Genomic DNA, 6,131 nt, shown 5'->3' with positions numbered 1-6,131 from the left:
GGGAGGCGGGAGTCAGCCCGTGGCCCCGTTCCGCCGGCCACCCGGAGCGCCGGGAGGCGGGCGTCAGCCCGTGGCCCCGTTCTGCCGGCCACCCGGAGCGCCGGGAGGCGGACGTCAGCCCGTGGCCCCGTTCCGCCGGCCGCCCGGAGTGCCGGGAGGCAGGAGCCAGCAGGCCAGCCCGCGGCCCCGTTCCGCCAGAGCGCCGGGAGCCAGCCCGCGGCCCCGTTCTGCAGGTGCCACTTTTGGGGAATGTGGTCAGGGGAAGCGGCCACTTCCCCTGAACCCCGCTAGCTACACTACTGCAATTGACAAGGAGATATGAGGAACTGTAGGGGAGGTGGGGATTGGGGGAATAAGCATGGGGAAATAGTTTTACTTTGTGTAATGGCCATCCACTCCCAGTCTTTATTCAAGCCTAATTTAATGGTGTCCAATTTGCAAATTAATTCCAATTCAGCAGTCTCTCGGAGTCTGTTTTTGAAATTTTTTTGTTGTAATATTGCGACTTTTAGGTCTGTAATCGAGTGGCCAGGGAGATTGAAGTGTTCTCCAACTGGTTTTTGAATGTTATAATTCTTGACGGCTGATTTGTGTCCATTTATTCTTATGAGACTGGGAGTGGATGGGCCATTACTCAAAGTAAAACTATTTCCCCATGCTTATTCCCCTCCCCCAGTTCCCCATATCTCCTTGTCAATTGCTGGAAATGGGCCATTTTCATTGCCACTACAAACAGTTCTTTTTCTCTCCTGCTGATAAAAGCTCACCTTAACTGATCACTCTCCTTATAGTGTGTATGGTAACACCAATTGTTTCATGTTTCATACATCTTCCTACTGTATTTTCCACTACATGCATCTGATGAAGTGGGCTGTAGCCCACGAAAGCTTATGCTCAAATAAAATTGTTAATCTCTAAGGTGCCACAAGTACTCCTGTTCTTATTTTGTTTATTTTCCTGCATTTTTTTACATTAGAAATTCAAGGTTAGAATGCTCTGTTTTTCCTGGTAGACTTTATGAATGATGGGAGAACTGGTAGTCTTATGACATCATTTTAGCCAAGAAATTTAAATGAATGCGATGGGAAATTATATTTATTCAGACTATTTAAAAATAGGGGGATTTACTGTTTGCTTCTGTTAATCTCTATTTAACTCAGTTAAGGGCTGAGAAAGCTCCCAGTCCACTCCTCTGAGTCTTCCAAAGAGACTTCTAGCAAAAGGAAGATATGACTGGATATTACTAAAAAACCAGCAGAGAAAAAAAATGTTAATCACTTCCACTGAAAAAAAAGTACCCTCAGCCTCTCTTTTTTACACAGTATAATGAATTAAAATGGGCATCACCCCAATTTTTATTTCTTGGTAAATCACTTTTTAAATTTAAGAATCAGAAAATAATAGCAATAAAAAGAGAGTAAGAATAATGATACAGGAGGTATTAAAAAGTGAAAAAGATATGGGATGATGTATAGTGGGATGGTTGATGAGATTCATTCAGTTCATGTAGCTATAAAATACCAATTACCCTTGCATATAAAAGCCATCATTGATGTAGTGCTGTGAAGCCCTCTGAGGTAGGAGATAGGTGGAAACCACTAACTCATTTCACATAGGCCAGTGAAAGGCTGTATCCTTCCTATGATGTTCACAAAGAACTTCTTTTAATGCCAATGAAGCTTTAATCTGCAGAATGAGGCTAAAACATGACCCATAGTCACCATCTGACTAAACTGGATTTTAATTGGTAATTTAAGGCCTTGTTCACACAGTGAATGTTACTGTGCCACTAACTGGTTATGCGTGGTTAGCTAACACACAATTCATGTCCATACAGCACACAATTAACAACTGGTTAAACCCAGTGCTGTGCCGTTGCATATTGCTGCCATGAATAATTCTCAGAGGAGTAAAACTTTTTTTTTTTCTCCAGAATTTCAGAGTTAATATTTGTTTCTCCATGTTCTTTGGAAATCTTTTCACTGTGAACCATATTACAATAGGTGAAAATTGTGCATTTTGCACAGTTCCCATGGCAGATCGCCTTCTGGCACAATATCTTTTCTGTAATTCTCTTGATAGACTTTTACCATAGTGATTTTCTAAGATTAGGTGTTCTGGGTGTTTTGCAGAATCATTCCCACACCTAGGAAGCCTCAGAAAAGCTGCCTTCACATGCTCCATTTGCACTCAACATGATCTTTTCTGTTTTAAGGTAAATCAGTGAACAAGAGCTATATTTATTAAGATATGTGTTCCTTTCTCTAGTGCTATTTGAAATCTCCTCTAGGATGATTTGGGGCTGAAACTTCTTTTACTTTCTTAAACCCTTTAATCTGGTTCAGTGCAACTCCAAAAACTTCAGTTGAGTTACTGCTGATGAGAGCTAGTCAAATTGCTTGTTGCAAATAATATTCATTGTAAATTCAACCATTCTTTCTGTTTGTGAATCATTGACAAAACTGGCATTTTTCTGTTAATGAAATTTTTATTTGTAGTCACTTGCCAAGTAGACAGAAATTTGTTCACAAGCTATCCGATCTGATCACCAGAAGGTATGTTATCATTATTATTTATTAATTTGTTAATTATTTTCATTCCAGTAATGCCTTGGAGCTCTGCTCAGGAGAGTTGACCCGCTATGTTAGTCACTGTGCAAACACAGAATGCAGATATTCCCTTCCTTGAAGAATTTACAATCTAAATGACTAGACAGACAACAAATAATTGGTCTCTGACCTCTGTCTGGACACTCCTTTTCATGAAAGTGGCCAGAAGAAATGAATGGAACAGCAAACAGAAAGATATTTAACACTCCTTTGATATATCAGCATTGAAGCTGGCAGTGCCTGTTTGTTGAAGGAGGTGTAGGCTGTTAAAAAAAAAATCTAACTGTAATATTTTAGTAACTTATTACTGAAACAATTAACTCTCTAAGTGAGATGATGGACATTGTGGGATGGTAACATTCTTGACAGACCATATTGCTTAATTATTACCTTTTTAATATTTCCTCATAGTCACGTTCATAATGATCAAGTGCTAGTACAAGTGAATATGAAATGAATTAATAAGGAGTGAACATTTGAAAAATAATGTTACTCAGTAAAATATAAGATTAAATGTCAGCTCTTCATTACTGGCTCTCTAGTCAAAAAACAGCCTGTGGTTATCTGAGGTAAAAACAGCTGCTTTACCACTTGAACTGAGTAAAGAGAATTTCCATGATGATCTATTAGTAATAGTAGCACTTATATCCTCTTTCCTAGTCTTCAGCTACTAGAGGGTGAGATAATTACTATCCACATGGTCAAACCAGTTTTATGCTGAATCAGGCCAATTGACTGCACTATTTTCTTTACTATAATATAAACAAAAGGGCTAGTTCCTCAACTGGTGTAAATTGGTGTAGCTACATTGATTTTAGTGAGGTACACCAATCTACGTCAGTTGAGGATCTGATCAAAGAGCCTGCTTCTCCACGATCTTAGGCTAGGTCTACACTACAGCGGACTTCCGACCTAAGATACGCAACTTCAGCTACGTGAATACCGTAGCTGAAGTTGCGTATTTTAGGTCGGCTTACCTGGCGGTGAGGACGCGGGAAAGTCGACCGCTGCCGCGCTGCCGCCGACTCCGCTACCGCCTCTTGTCGAGGTGGAGTTCCGGAGTCGACGGTAGAGCCATCAGGGATCGATTTTACCGCGTCCTCACGAGACGCGGTAAGTCGATCCCCGATAAACCGATTGCTACCCGCCGGATCGGCGGGTAGTGAAGACGTAGCCTTACACTTTGGGCATTCATTTACATCGGTATAAAATAGCTGTAAAACACTACCAGATCAGTACAGTAGCATTTTACACCTACTTTGCACTCCCTACCGACTTAGGTTAAATCAGTATACACCTTATTCAAACCAAATAAGAAAGTCCAGTGAATGGGGATGCCTGCACCAATTTAACTAAGGGCACGTCTACACTTAAAACATGAAGATGCTCCTACGCCACTGGGAGAGCTTCTCCCATCAGCGTAGTTAATCCATCTCTGTGAGAACCAATAGCTATGTCGACAGGAGAAGCTTTCCCACCGAAATAGCACTGTCTACACCAGGGGTTAGGTCAGTATAACTATGTCTCTCAGGGGTGTGGATTTTTCACACCCCTGAGTGATGTAGTTATAGCGATATGAGTCTGTAATGTAGACTAAATTGTTTCTAAACCAATTTAGTTAAATTAGTAAAATTTTCTTGTGTTGATGAGGCCTGAGAGCTCCAAATAAAGCAGGTATTTTGATACTTGACCAGCAAAGCTATAGATCAGAGGCCTGATTCTGATCTCACATCAACAAAGTCAGTGAGTAAAAGCATTGTAAATTAGATCAGAATCAGGCCACAGTGTTTGCTACCAAAGCTTAGCAAGTAAGAACCATGTCAAATTACCCCCTGAAAGGAAGCACTATTCTTGAAAGCATTTGGTCTCAAATCACCTTTTGAAATAGAAGAACCTGGAGACATTATTGTTAGTAAAGTTAATACATACCTATGGAGAGGTTAAAACATTTAAACAATGTTTTTCTAGAAAGAAAACACAAACTACTATTCTAAAATAATACAAAGGATATCACCAGAATCCATTCTTCTCCAGGTGGTAAAAGGAAGAAGACTAGAGTCTAGTGACTCAGGATTGACAATTAACCAAATCAGTTGCACAGTAAGATGTGTTACATCTCTTCTGATACTCAGAACCATATTCAGCCAAAATGCAGCCTTGTGTATAAGGGTGCAACACTCAGGGAAATCTCTTGGCCAAACTTAACAGTGATACAAACAGTTGTAAATTACACATCAGGTGTAAGGGGTAAAGTAAGGTAAATGGCACCAATTTAGCATCTGAGATCTGATCCAGCAAAGTGCTGAACACTCTCAATTCTCACTGACTACAGTAGGAATTGCAGGCTCTCAGCACCTTGCAGGATTGGACCCTCAGTGTGCAAAATGGGTGACTTGTGCTCCAAGGGAGTGGAAGGAGGGAGTAGCAGGGAAAGCAATTTTCAAGAGGATGAAAGATTAAACCACCCCCTCCCACTACTTTGTTATACTTGCACCATGCTAACATCCCCATGATCAAATTCAGACCTAGCATAAATGGAAAAAACTCCCATTTACTTCAATGGCACTCACTTTAGAGTAGTGCTAGGAGGATAATGTGGTCCCCAAAGAACACTACATTGGTGAAAGTTACACTCACTTTGCAATGCCAAGCTGTCTGTGCAAGTTAAACTGCTTTGAAACTTACACCCATGTCTTACCAATTTATACCCAAACATACATGTGACAGATGTGAGCATGGAAACTTCAAGGAGTATTATGTTGAGATTTGCCAAATGTTATGGATGCATGGGATATTCCTAGACTACTGTATCAATAAGCAGTGCATGTATCTTTGTGTTCTTGACTTGGTAGGTGGGTTTCCGGTGGAATCGGGCATCATTGAGAGGGGGGTAATTAGTGCAAATTACTGATTCTGGTTATGGAGCTACACAGCCATTTGAAACTTTGCCCCCTGGGGAAAGGGCATTTACTGGTTTTACCTTGATCAGGAGGCCTGGGAGTCAAAGGCCCCAAATTGTATAGAGTCAGCCTGATCTGGCTCAGGAACAGACTCGCTTTAGAAGAAAGTATTGACAAACTTGTATACAGACCTATTAGGATCCCATGCAGATGATAGTAATATCCAGTAAGCTTAGTATGTGTGTAGACTGTTTATTGTTTTCTTGTAACACTTTTGTCCTAAATAAATGTACTGTACTGTGCTTTGTGAAAGCTGGCTTGTCAATGGTTAACTCTGTCATTGTCCCAAAGAGAAAGCAGAACTGCAGGTGCTGAGCCAAGGTCAGACCTGCTGGGATAAGCACAGTAAAATGCAAAGGCACTACAGCCCTAAAACTCTCTTCTGTATGGAGAGGAACATAGGTTCCCATACCAACACCACAAAGTGGGGAAGAGGTGCAGTTAAAGCCAGTGACAATACATATCATTCTGAGTTTGGCTCTCAAACTTAACTCACCCTCTGTGCCAAAATATAGCTAGAGCCAGGGCCGGCTCCAGGCACCAAGCACCCAAGCTGGTGCTT

This window comes from Terrapene carolina, unplaced genomic scaffold (assembly GCF_002925995.2).
Source record: "Terrapene carolina triunguis isolate 2854851 unplaced genomic scaffold, T_m_triunguis-2.0 Scaffold66, whole genome shotgun sequence".
Classification (NCBI taxonomy): Eukaryota; Metazoa; Chordata; order Testudines; family Emydidae; genus Terrapene; species Terrapene triunguis.
This window is presented reverse-complemented; position numbering follows the sequence as displayed.